Genomic DNA, 13,971 nt, shown 5'->3' on the forward strand with positions numbered 1-13,971 from the left:
CCTAGTCCCGGCTCGCCCGCGTCGTCGGGAAAAGCCCCCGTTTGTGGACAAAGCCCGCCGCATAAAGGATCACCTAGCCGCGGTCCGCTGAACAATTCGGTCCCTTCCGAGTGTTTGCCGTTCTCGCTCATTAACCCATGGTCGACAGCTACTTCCTGCCACACTGCTACGTTCACGCCAGAATCACTATTCTCCATGGTGACTACACTTTTCGACTGCGACCTAGTTACTACGGACATTACGCAAAAAAAATTATACAACGATCTTCCAACCATAGATGATGTAGCAAGCGATTACATAAAAAAAATAAAAGATCCTCACCAATCCAGAAAGAAATTGCAAAAAAAAAAAATTTACTTCTTAGCGCTATCACAATACATTCCATCAAAAAAAATCTTCAGCAAACCCTAACAGCAGAATCCTGGCAGACTGTCCTGGCAGGGTCGAAATTATGAGAGGCACCCACATGCCTTGCTCATACTGTGGCATCAAGCAGTCAGGCCTGCAAGATGAGTGGTCTGCCAAGCGAGTGGATTCATTCTTATTTATCGAGTAACATGAACTCTCGTACTCACAATTAAGTTACAAATTATCCTCCTGTATGAATAATACGCAACGGAAAGGCACATCTGACTATCAGTAATTTACAGAACTCTGACTGTTCACTACGCACTGGCAATACCACATTTCCTTTCTTTTTTTTATTTAACGGCTTTTATCAACACGTGGCCATCGCACTGAATATGAGTGGCGTACACATTATAAATTCTGGATATCATGACAACATACAATTCCAATGAAAAGGCCACCAATCTTTTTCTTTTCACTATCTTATTTATTCTGATACCATTCTATAACCTAAACACACAAATTCTATAACCTACAACAATAACACGTGAGAAATTCCGCCCAGTGGGCATGGCTTTGCATTGGTGAATCTCTATCTTATGGTCTCGTAATTATTTAACGCTACAGTGCACTTTCTGGATAGAATGGTGGATCTTTTTCTATATCTCACACTTCGACTCTCACAACCATCATCACGAAACTTTCCTCCCGACCGAGTGGTACAAAAGGAACATGCATACCCACTACCTCTGAAACTACCTTGCTACTCTCTCATGCAAACCACACATACTTAAATTACATGACATACACCACACTGCAACATGAAATACAAGACAGGGAATAGTCACAACATTATCACGTTCAGCTTTCCCACTTCAATTAATATTTATCCCAGTTTCACACGACACTGCCCCACTTCGTAATTCTACTTTCCTACTATGAACTCTGGAGATATATGCACGTCTTCCTGTGTAATGCAAGCCAAGTGGCGTTGCTGGATAGACAGCTGACTCACCTTGCTTCTCTCTCAGAGTATTATAGTTTGAATCAAGCGTCACACGGAAACATATCTCGCAAAGTAATATTAAGAACATGTTCATCACACACACGAGTCCTCAACTGATACCATGGACGAGTACTTCTCTTTATCCTTTGTCTCATACACAGATTGAGACTCACACAGTACTCACCACGTGGAAGTACTCGTCTATAATTTCAAGTCCTGCACACACCATTTCTTAAATATTTCAACTTATTGTACACATGCTAGTAATTCAGCTTAACTTAAGCACACGGAAGTATTTCAACTTATTGCTACACGTGGTTTCATTGTGACCGTTGGTCACTTCCGAAGATACTGCAATCCCATTAATATTACCTGCCTGACATTTAATTCTCCCCACAAAAGTTCCTGAAATAGAGAAATTATTATTTCAAACTACTCTTAAATGTTCCACATGCATACCATGTCTCCACTCTTTTGTCTTCACAGAGCACAACTAAAACAGGTCTTCACAGCACAAGATCCAGCGGCAGAGTGCCGAAACATGGCCGTTCTTCAGGTCCTCTCGCACCTCTGCTGAAGTGGGGGAGCACCTTGCTACCGTATTGGTCAGCCACATTTCAGGCGCTCAAAGCTCAGGTAAATTTCATCTCTTTGGTCCCACCTTAGGTGGCCAAAGTATCGTCTCAAATATGATCATATATTCACATTCACTATCTGCGGTTAGCAGACGACCATACAGTCATTCATTTCACAGATCTCACCAAACTGGATGTGGGGATTTACTTTGTGGGAGTGCACATGTGATCAATTAAATAAATAAATTGTCATTCTTTCCCACACTGGTATCCGGCTTCACTGTATTAATTGAAATTGAGTTATTTTACAAAAAAAATGTGTTGTTCTGACAAAAATAATGAAGTATGTTGTACCTATTTTCAATGTCGGGCGGTACTGTACCCTTTCAATGTTATCATGGTAAAATTCATTTGTGGATTTTGGAGTTTTTTGCATTTGCGTGCCCGCATCTCGTGGTCGTGTGGTAGCGTTCTCGCTTCCCACGCCCGGGTTCCCGGGTTCGATTCCCGGCGGGGTCAGGGATTTTCTCTGCCTCGTGATGGCTGGGTGTTGTGTGCTGTCCTTAGGTTAGTTAGGTTTAAGTAGTTCTAAGTTCTAGGGGACTGATGACCTTAGATGTTAAGTCCCATAGTGCTCAGAGCCATTTGAACCATTTTTTTTTTTTTTTTGCATTTGCGTGAGTAATATATGGTTCTTATACGATTTGTGTGGACATCACTACGTATATGCCGATAAAGTTGGGACTTCGTTCACCCGATCAGTGTACTGCATGCTCGGCGTAAAACAATCTGTCCATCAGTAGCGAAAGCGTCGTCCATCGTAAGCCAAGATCTTAATTTATATGAGAATTTTGACGTAACAGAAGGGATCAAGAACATGAATAGTCGTGAACTCTTATGAAGTTCTACGCAGCAAACTTTTCTTGGTGCAAGCAGACTCAGGCTCTGAATCAGTAGAAGCCGCTATTAGTAGGAAAACTTCTGGCCGTTAGCCTTTTGCTTGCCCTGCTGCTAATCTTGACAGCACACGATGCCCTTTTACTGTACACAATAATAGCTACTAGACTGCTACACGCACTATAGTTATTGCGTCGGCTTTACTTTTGAGATCTGAAATTCCCAATCTTGTAAAATTAAGGGGATGACGTTCTTCATAATCTGACTCAGTGCGCAATTAACCACGTTTTATTGCACTAGAGTGTAATTTTTAGAGATAATTTACTCTCTGTCTTCAGCTTTTATGGTAGGTCGAATTTGAATATTTTTCTAACGTAGCGGCCTCCTGAAGCGCGCAGCAGACATTGTCGGATGTGAATGTAACTTCGTACAGGAAAATACGTACGCACCATCGGCGGACATGTAAATGATTAGGGCTGAAGTTCTCCGTGAATGTGAGAACGGCCGCTAGAGTGCATTTGTGCTGTTCTTGTTCAGTGTTGTTACCAGACTTAGTACGGTACATAAGAGGCGTGAAATGCATTGGATGTTGAGTCATTATTGTGCAGGACACAGAGGTGCCGCGTACTGGTGCGAAACATCGGTACCAGCACACGGCAGTGTTCGAAAGGGGCCTCTTACAATGTCTTCTTTTGCCGACTGGCAGTCTGCAGTATCCAGATTTGTGAGGCTTTTGGGTGTGGCAGCGGCCCTACGTTGGACTGCATGGGAACGTGACGGCAGGAATACTCGTATTCAAGTTTCCGGTCGACCACGTCTGACCTCCACAAGGCAGGATAGCCAAGTTCTGCAGCAAGAGCATCGTAACCCGTCCACATATGCGCCTGTCATTTGAGAACAAGTAATGGGCACCCTGCGACGTTCTAGGTCTTCCTTTACCATTAGTCGGAGACTAGCAGCAGACGACCTAGGGAATTAGTGCCCCATATGTACGCTCCTGCTAATAGCACAACACAAACGGCTGCGTTTGGAGTGGTGGAGTGACCGGAACGCTTGCACTGCAGATGAATGCCGTTTCATTGTGTTCAGCGATGAAACGCGGTTGTGGTCTACCCCGGATGATCATCATCGTCGGCGAATATGGAGGCGACCGTGGGAGACATCCCATTCTCCCAATGTTTTCGAGAAGCATAGCAGCGTTATTTCTGGCGTCATGGAGTGGTAAGCCATCGGTTATGCCTTCATGTCACGACTGGTAGTGAGTAACGGAAGCTTGAAGGTACAACGGTACGTCACGGACGTGCAGCGTCCTCTTGTGTTTTACGTGTAATGCGACAGAATCGTGGCGCCATTTTTCTAGAGGTCAATTATCATCCACATATGGCGCCTGTCCCTGTGAACAGTGTGTGTGATGTTGTAAGGGGATCACCACCCTGCTGGAGCAAATGTAATCTCGATGTATTGCTCACTTGCTATAAAAAAAAAATATAGAACGGCAATTCACAGGAGCTGCCTGAGACATAAAATATCTTTGCCCCTGTCAAAAGAGAGCTGCAATAGAATTGCAAGTCAGAGCAGTCTCTGCGCAGTTGCAGTCGCTCGCTGCTACAATGTAGTTGTAGTCTGTCGCTGGTACAGCGCAGTTTATAGTTAGTAGTTGTTAAAGTCACAGTGCAGAACACATTGTAAAATTTTGTTATATGGAACTGAATAATAATTGTGATCAGCCGCAGAGCTAAATGATACGATGAAATGAGATGATGATGAACAAATGAATTATTCCAGAATGAGATTTTCACTCTGCAGCGGAGTGTGCGCTGATATGAAACTTCCTGGCAGATTAAAACTGTGTGCCGGACCGAGACTCGAACTCGGGACCTCTGCCTTTGCCTTGGTAGAGCACTTGCCCGCAAAAGGCAAAGGTCCCGAGTTCGAGTCTCGGTCCGGCACACAGTTTTAATCTGCCGGGAAGTTTCAAATGAATAATTGTTAGTATAATGAAAAATCAACAGTGTCATTAAGTCAACCATCTATTGTAAGGTAAATTTTATTATTTTTACTGGCATGCACGTAATTAAGTCACTTGTCTGAGATGTTAATATGAATATGTTTCAATCTTTTCTTTTGTGGTTCTTTTGACCCACATTTGTAATATATTCAGTTTTCCCGTGTAATGGACTGTAGATCTTTATCAATCACGTAAAATATTTTCAGAATATAATTGTTTTTACCAGTCAACTAAAAAAGTATAATTTCCCCTTAAGTCATTGCCAGTCCCGATCCAGTCATTTATCTAAATTAAAATATTCAAAAATTTTTGTCAGATCATAATCATGTGTTCTTTAGTAATCAGACGAGCAGCTGTGCAGCTGTGTCACTAAGTAAAGTCAGTTTTTCTAGTAATTCAGGTCTCAGATAAATTTTATCCAGTATTAGTAGATAGGCCAGCATTGCACTAAACTGTGCCATTTACGAGCAGATATACAGACAGCGTTATCCGGCGACACCATCACGAGGTAAGGATTTTTCAGTTTATTTCTCACGGACAGATTCAGATTGATTTCACAGGGCCATGGCATAGCGCTGGTTACGTCAAAATTTATCAGTTTTCCATGAGTTAAGATTTATCAGTTTTCATACGTCAGGATTTAATTATCCAAATTTAATTATTTTTATTTTTTATTTATAGGGGAAGGTTACAGTGTTGAAGTATTCCCCTCGGAACGTAGCAAATTATTACGAGTTGTCATCTTGCGTTGAAAGCGTAGCTTGCCGTGGAGCCGGCAGGAGAGCAGATTTTGCTTCTCACGCTGGCACGAGGCTTACGAGAAACACAGGCCGCGGCGCGTGCGTCGCGAAGGTAGGCCGAGCTCGCTCGCTCAGCTCAGCAGAGTGACTGCGTTTCTACACCTGTTAACTCGTAACTAGGTGTGTACGTACAAACAAGAACTGCGTCTGCTTGTGGAATCCGCTATTATGGAATCTTACTGTTATTAGTCCTACAGTGATAAGAGTCCATAGGCCTACTTGTAATTTGTTACAGCTGTACTGGGGCACAATAAAATTAAAACCGTGCCAAAATGATTATCAGTTGCATAAGGCACCACTTCTTGTATGATACGTAGACTGTTAAGCAGAAGAGACTAAATGCTATAAACAAGTCGTTATACCATTTATATCTAGTATTTATCTCAAATTAAATTTTGTAGTTGTACTGTTAATCAGTAAGACTTCATAATACCAGAGTCCAGAAGAAGATGCAATTCTCGTTAGTAGGTACACGCCAGGCTGCGAGTTAACACGTCTAGGGACGCATTTATACTGTCAAAGTCACAGTTTGGGTTTCTTAAGGACAACAAATTAGAGACAACTGCCATATTCTGTGACCTGTCAAAGGCGTTTGACTGTGTGAATCACAGCATTCTTTTAAGTAAATTAAAATATTATGGCGTCACTGCTAGTGCTGCAAAGTGGTTTCAGTCATATCTTACTAATAGAAAACAAAGGGTGTTATTACGTAACACTTCAGCAGTAGGCAATCAGACATCATCTGACTGCGAAGAAGTTACATGTGGTGTTCCCACGGCTCCATACTAGGTCCACTACTGTCTCTTGTGTATATTAATGACCTGTCATCTGTTACATTACTAGATGCCAAGTTTGTCTTATTTGCACATGATACAAACATTGCAATAAATAGTAAATAAAATATAAATTTAGAAAGGGCAGCTAATCAAATTTTTACTGACATCAATAAGTGGTTTATAGCCAATTCACTGTCATTAAACTTTGAAAAGAACCAACATATGCAGCGCAGAACTTCCAAGAGATTTCCTTCTGTTGTGTGTATAAAATATGACGGCATGGAAATAGGAGAAGTTGAGAGTGTAATATTCTTGGGGTAATAACTTAATAATAAATTCAGTTGGGAGCAACATACTAACGAACTGCTAAAGCGCCTAAACAGGTCTGTGTTCGCAATGCGAATGATGTCAGACATAGGAGATATAAATATAAAAAAACTGGCATATTTTGCTTACTTTCACTCCATTATGTCATATGGTATCATATTTTGGGGTAACTCTACAATCAGAGAAAAAAGTTTTAGAGTACAGAAGCGTATATGAAGAGTAATGAGTAGTGTAAATCCAAGAATATCATGTTGAAACCTATTCAAAGAATTGGGCATATTAACCACAGCTTCTCAGTATATTTATTCCTTAATGAAGTTTGCTGTAAATAATACATCTCTTTTTTCCAACTAACTGCTTAGTACACATTATCAATACTAGGAATAAGAACAATACACATAAAGATTTAAAATCACTTGTTCTTGCCCAGAAAGGAGTCCAGTATTCAGCAACGCATATTTTCAATAAGCTACCAGCAACCGTTAAGAGTTTAGTTTCAGACAAGGCACAATTTAAATATTATTTAAAAGAATTTTTGGTGGCCAACTCCTTCTATTCCATCCATGAGTTTCTCAACTAGTGCAGTAGACCATTTTAATGAAAATTTATTATACTTTAATTTTTGACAATACTTGGTTGTAACAGCCAAGTAACTACCTACTGTGTGAATGACGGATGTATGGAAAGCACATGTAAGTCTTAAGTCTATAAATAGTGGAAGTTTAATTTTAAATCTTGTACATAATCTGACTGTTCTTAACTGAGGATCACTGAAATGAATAATTTACTTTAATTTTTGACAATACTTGTTTGTAATAGCCAAGAAACTAGCAAAAGTCTGAATGATGGATTTTATGAAAGCAGATGTAAGTATTAAACCTGTAAATATTAGAAGTTTAAATTTAATTCATGTACATAATTTTACTGTTTATTGACTGAGGATCATTAAAACTAATGAAACTCAAGTTTTTCTAATTACATTTTTGCAATGTGTTTATCTGACATGTTCCACACCCAGGTGGATTCCCTCTTTTATGGGTTTATGGAATGAATAATTAATCTAATCTACTCTAATCATTTCGTCCGCTGAGCCGAGCGAGCGAGCGCGTTCACGCCTGCTCTCGTGACGTACGCGCCACGCCCTGTCTTCCTGGTGGGCCTCGCGCAGGCAGAGCAGACGCTGGCTACTGGGTCGAGCGAGCCCTGTACTTGCCTAAAACTGCGTGAAGTACGATGCACACACTCTCCGTGCATCTGAAGAAGCACTGTTAAATATTAATCGATCTTTTCCATACTTAGTATACCAAATTCCATGGATAACACAATCATACTGTTAAAATTTCAAATCAATAACTTAACACTTTCGGAGATATAAATGTTTACCTAAAACACTTAATAAGCGTGCTGGCATTGAGAAATTGAGTTAGGGGCTGTAATGTATTCATCTATACTATCAACTGAAACTACAACCAAGAAGATAGATTGTTGTAATGTAGTTTTCTGGAATTTTCTTTGCTTCATTGCCACAGATTTTTGATGTAATTAAAAGTACTTTGGAAAATTATTATTTCATCGAGTTTTCGTTTGAGTGTTTTGGTGAGAGTGAGAGAGTGAATGGAGGACATACGTAAAGTGAGAATGCGATATTTTATCAAAATTATGTAAATGTAAGCGTGTGAAATTTATTGTGTGACAGGGAAATTTGTGACTATGTCCGAGTGAGCTTGATTTTGTAAAAGGCAGCCTATTGACTATTACATTTATTAGTAATTTGTTTCGCGGAAAGGAATCGTATTATGTTTTCATTAAATTTTTTTTAGTCTCGGTATTACGAGATTTCTAGTCTACATTACTTGTGGTAACGTGATTCGCTGACATTAGAAATACCACAAGTATAGAAGTGCTCGACATGATCTGGTTGGCTGCTTGACATACTAGCCAATAGGAATTCAGCATTTCCCGCGTGTTTGAGTATGGCCTTGTGCCTCAGCTCTACGAGTCGATACAGTCGGGAGCCGTCTCCTGGTAAACACGTATATTATACCGCGCTCATCAAATTTATACCAAAATAAAGCAATTCGCGCGTTTGATCGGTTCTCGTGTGGTTGACGAAAAGCGATTGCAGTGCTTAGTATTTTGTGAAAGTTTGAGCTTTGCGAGTGGCTTATTTTACGAGATATTGGATTGTGAACATTTCATGTCGTACATAAACTCCGCGTGGCGTGTCTCGTGCAGATTACGAGACTTCATGGCGAACACTTCTTTACGAGAAGCCTACTGAACGACTGAATCTGTTAAGTCGCAAGCAGTCGTGGGTCAGTGACTGTTTAGGACGTTCAAAGTATCGGGTCGGACTAAATATCTTCTGGCTACTTTAGGGTGTGACCTTGTAACAGAAACAGTCAAAATGGTTCAAATGGCTCTGAGCACTATGGGACTTAACTTCTGAGTTCATCAGTCCCCTAGAACTTAGAACTACTTAAACCTAACTAACCTAAGGACAGCAGACACATCCATGCCCGAGGCAGGATTCGAATCTGCGACCATAGAGGTCGCGCGGTTCCAGACTGTACCGCCTAGAAACGCTCGGCCACCCCGGCCGGCAGAGACAGTCAGTAAGATTGCATAATTGATGTCGGGATATTAAATAAGGACTTGATAGCCATTTTCTGAGTTTTAAAGACAATAAACCAATTTAAAGGAAGTTTTAGACATTTCTTTCAAATGAGTCATCCAGGAATCTCCAGCTACTGCGCATGGACTGGATTTATGTGGCCTTTGCGTGGTAGGTATTTAGCCGAATTTTCGTCAACGCTTCGCTTGTCGGCTACGGCAGTATCTATCATCGCAGAGTGAAGGGGAAGACAATCTGAAACCTATCCAGATAGATGGACGGATTGGTTAAAGAATAGTGAGAGACCGACCCGCCCCGCCGCACACTGACTGCCAAGATTCTCCACATGTGGCTCCGACAGATCATGAGTGAGACCAGCCCGGGCGTGAACTCCTCCCCAGTGCCATTATCCAGGAGAACAAGGACCAGGTACAGTTGTGGGTCCAGCTGGGCTCAGAAGAGGGTACAGCGACGAGGGTGCCCCCTTCCCAACCGAATCTATGTCTGTATGTAGGCCGGGGAGGGAAGGGGACGGGGGGGGGGGAGGGGGGGCAATGTCATACTGGTAAGTGGGTTCATATTGAGAAGCTGTGTGTGAATTTGATTCAATTTAGTAATCACTGTAACAACATCACACACCACCTCCACACACGAAATTTCATTTCGTTTTCCCCTCTCTTTCTGTGTGCTTCGCTCTTATTGTCAGACAGTGTACTACGACAAAGGGTAAAAAGTTGGTTGTTTGGTTTAAAAGGGGGGGGGGCGGGGGAAGGTTCAAATGGTTCAAATGGCTCTGAGCACTATGGGACTCAACTGCTGAGGTCATAAGTCCCCTAGAACTTAGAACTACTTAAACCTAACTAACCTAAGGACATCCTGCCCGAGGCAGGATTCGAACCTGCGACCGTAGCAGTCGCGCGGCTCCGGACTGAGCGCCTAGAACCGCTAGACCACTGCGGCCGGCGCGGGTTAAGGGACCAAACAGTTTGGTCATCGGTCCCGGGGCAAAAAGGCAATAACATTTAATTATATGTGACATAAATTTAAAACATGTTATTATAGTGAAATATGTAAAGATATTGTTGATGAGGTTGTAAGATGGCTATAATTTCGCACCTTACAAGCACTCATCTATATACTTTGCCGTGATTTACAACTGGAATTAGGTATCATTTGACAGCTTGTACATCAAATAAATGAATATTTAAAGAAGACTGACACTGTCTTGTACACCTTGTAAATAATTGTTAACGCTTATTGCATGAAAGGTGGTTGTGTGCCTTTATTACCAAGACGGCGTAATGAATTATTGCCTATACTAGTAGAGGTTGGAACGCCAGTGGAAATGAAACGGCAGCCGTAACTCAGGCCCTGGGTGACAAACTCTGCATAGGTGTGTTGGTCCTGCGTAACAGAGGAAGTAGCCCTAGCCGGACGGTCGGGGCACCTGAGCGCTGAAGCACAATACAGTGGCGGCTGGCCAGTATTGTAGGTAGGCCGGAAGGATAAGCGGAAACTCTGAAAATCTTGGACGCAGCAGAGAGGAACAAGAAAGCGTTACTTCGGAAATCACGCAGGCTGGATTATTTCCGAGGATTTTTACTCTGAGAAGCGTACCATTGTATGAATTCCTAATTAACGGGGACAGGTATTTCCTCGAAGATTTTCCGCACTGGACGACAAATGACTTAAAATATGGTTGGTGAGCGTTCAGAAGAGGCTGTAGAGAGAGAGGATATTCCGTGGTTTCGAGAATATGATTCGCATTCTCAGTTACGAGGGAGGGGAGCCATGCTTTGCTGGAAAGCCAGCGGTGGAGAGAAAGAGGTCTTCCGTTTTGGGCGCCCATGTTTGACGGTCGCTCAGTATCAGCTTTGTAGCTACAGACGGAGTTGCTGCCTTCGCTCTCAGGAGATTTTATAGTTAAAACGGTTTAGCACTGTACTACTGCGAACTTACAAGATTCAGGACTTCACCTCCGGGTAGGATGTCGTCGTTGAGTATCCAGTTTTCAGTGATTGAGAGCACTTCTTCTGCCTATACTCACGTTGAGACGTTATCTGAATTCCGTCCTTGTGGCTAGGAGTTTGCGTTTCTCGTATGTAGAACACACAGAGGAGAAGACAGTATTAGATAATACTAGTCAGAGGACCGTCTTCTGCCGTCCTAGTGTTTGAATGAGGTTTTTTTTATATATATTTTGTGGCTGGAGTTCTTACGTCGTCGCAGACGTGTATGAGAACCATCACTCCGACTCACCGGACGCAGTACATATGGTGATATTGCTAATTGCTTCGGGTTATTAGAGCTATAAAGCTCAACAGCTGTGATCACTTAAATTTTATTTCCACTGGGGTTGCACACCATAGTAGATCATCTTTGAAAGTAGTGTCTTCTAGTGTGTGGTATGTAGATGATGTCAGACATCTCGCGTTATTTATATTGGATCGCATAGGCATAAAAAGGGACAGATTTGGGCAATTGATCAATCTTATTAGTCATGAAATCCGTGTGTATCTCTTTATGTCCATTGGTCATTGATATATACACATTTGTAATGCACAAAGGGGTTGTAATCCACAATAAATGTATAAGCAGAAACAACATTTATCATTTAGTGATTACTAGTTCCCTTTATCATTCATTTATGTTTATGTTGTAATTTATGTGTTACAGAGCAAGAAGGTGGAAATACTATCATCATTAAGAGATCCTAACATCGGCTTCAGGGGGTAGTCAAAATCTTCATTTTCGCGTTCAGTATTTTCCGTTGCACGCATTCATTTTACACCCGCCTGGAGTAGCATCTTGGAAGGTCTTAGTCCCAAGACTGTTTGATGTAGCTCTCCACGCTGCTCCTTCCTGTGCTAGCCTCTTCATCTCCGAGTACCTACTGCTACTTACATCCTTCTGAATCTGCTTAGTATTTTCATCTCGTGGTCTCCCTCTACGATTTTTACCCCCCATTCACTTCCCTCCAGTACTAAATTGGCGATCCCTTGATGTCTCAAATGTGTCCTACCAACCGATCCCTTCTTCTAGTCAGGTTGTGCCACAAATGCCTTTTCTCCCCAGTTATGTTCAGTACTTCCTCATTAGTTACGTGATCCACCCATCTAATCTTCAGCACTCACATTTCGAAAGCTTCTGTTCTCCTCTTGTCTGATCTGCTTATTAACTACGTTTCAATTCCGTACTAGGCTAAGCTCCACACAAATATCTCCAGTGAAGACTTCCTAACCCATAACTTAATATGCTAAGAAATTTCCGTTCTTCATAAACGCTTTTCTTGGCACTGCCACTCTACATATTATATCCTCTCTGCTTACGCCTTCATCAGTTACTTTTAGCAAACCTGATCTACTACTTTCAGTGTTTCATTTCCTAATCTAACTCCTTTAGAATCGCCTGATTTAATTCGCTTGCTTTAGTTTTCATCTTATATCTGCTTTTCAAGACACTTTCCATTCCGTTCAACTGCACTTCTAAGTCCTTTACTGTCTCTGCCTGAGTTACAATGTCATTGGCGAACCTCACAGTTTTTATTTCTTCACACTGAACTTTAATTCAGTCCCCAGATTTCTCCTTGCTTTCCGTCACAGGTTGCTCAATGTACAGACTGATAACATTGGGCATAGGCTACAGTTCTGTCTCACATCCACCTCAACTACTGCTTCCCTTTCATACGCTTTGACTCTTACGGCATCAGCAGCAGCACTCCGTCTTCAGGCCACAAGTGGACCATCCGGACCGTCCGACCGCCGTGTCATAGCTGAGAATGCGGATAGGAGGGACGTGTGGTCAGCACACCGATCTCCCGGTCGTTATGATGGTTTTCTTTGACCAGAGCCGCTACTATTCGGTCGAGTAGCTCCTCAATTGGCGTCACGAGGCTGAGTGCACCCCGAAAAATGGCAACAGTGCATGGTGGCCTGGACGGTCACCCATCCAAGTGCCGGCCACGCCCGACAGCGCTTAACTTCGGTGATCTGACGGGAACCGGTGTTTCCACTACGGCATGGCCGTTGCCCTGACTCTTACAACTGTTGTCTATTTTCGGTACAAACTGTAAAAAATCTTTCACTCCCTTTATTGTGCCCAGTTTACTTCAGAAATTTACATGAGTGTTGTCCCTTCAGAAATTTAAGGAGTGTATTTCACTCAGCACTGTTAATACCTTTCCCCAAATCTACAAATGCTATAGACGTGCGTTTGCCTTTCCTTAAACCTATCTTCCAATACAAGCCATAGGGTCAGTATTCCCTCGCGTGTTCCGATATTTCTCACAAACCCAAACCGATCTTCCCCAAGATTGACTTCTACCAGTTTTCCATTCTTCTGTAAATAATTTCTGTCAGTTTTTTGCAAACATGACTTGTTAAACTGATAGATCGGTAATATTTACACGGGTCAGCACCTTCTTGAAATTATTACATTCTTCTTGCAGTTTGGCGGTATTTTCCCTGTCTCGTACATGTTGCACACAAGGTGGAATAGTTTAGTAATGGCTGGCTCTCCCAAGGATATCAGCAGTTCTGACGGCATGTCGTCAGCTCCAGTGACATTGTTATGGATTGGGTCTTTCAGTGCTCTGTCGGATTCTTCTCACACTATCATATC

General features: G+C 42.1%; 1 pseudogene; it reads right to left on the reverse strand.

The window, feature by feature from the left end:
* Nucleotides 1-13,263: 13,263 nt before the first annotated feature.
* On the reverse strand, nt 13,264-13,381 carry LOC126204860 (5S ribosomal RNA; annotated as a pseudogene).
* Nucleotides 13,382-13,971: the final 590 nt, after the last annotated feature.

This window comes from Schistocerca nitens, chromosome 9 (assembly GCF_023898315.1).
Source record: "Schistocerca nitens isolate TAMUIC-IGC-003100 chromosome 9, iqSchNite1.1, whole genome shotgun sequence".
Classification (NCBI taxonomy): domain Eukaryota; kingdom Metazoa; phylum Arthropoda; class Insecta; order Orthoptera; family Acrididae; genus Schistocerca; species Schistocerca nitens.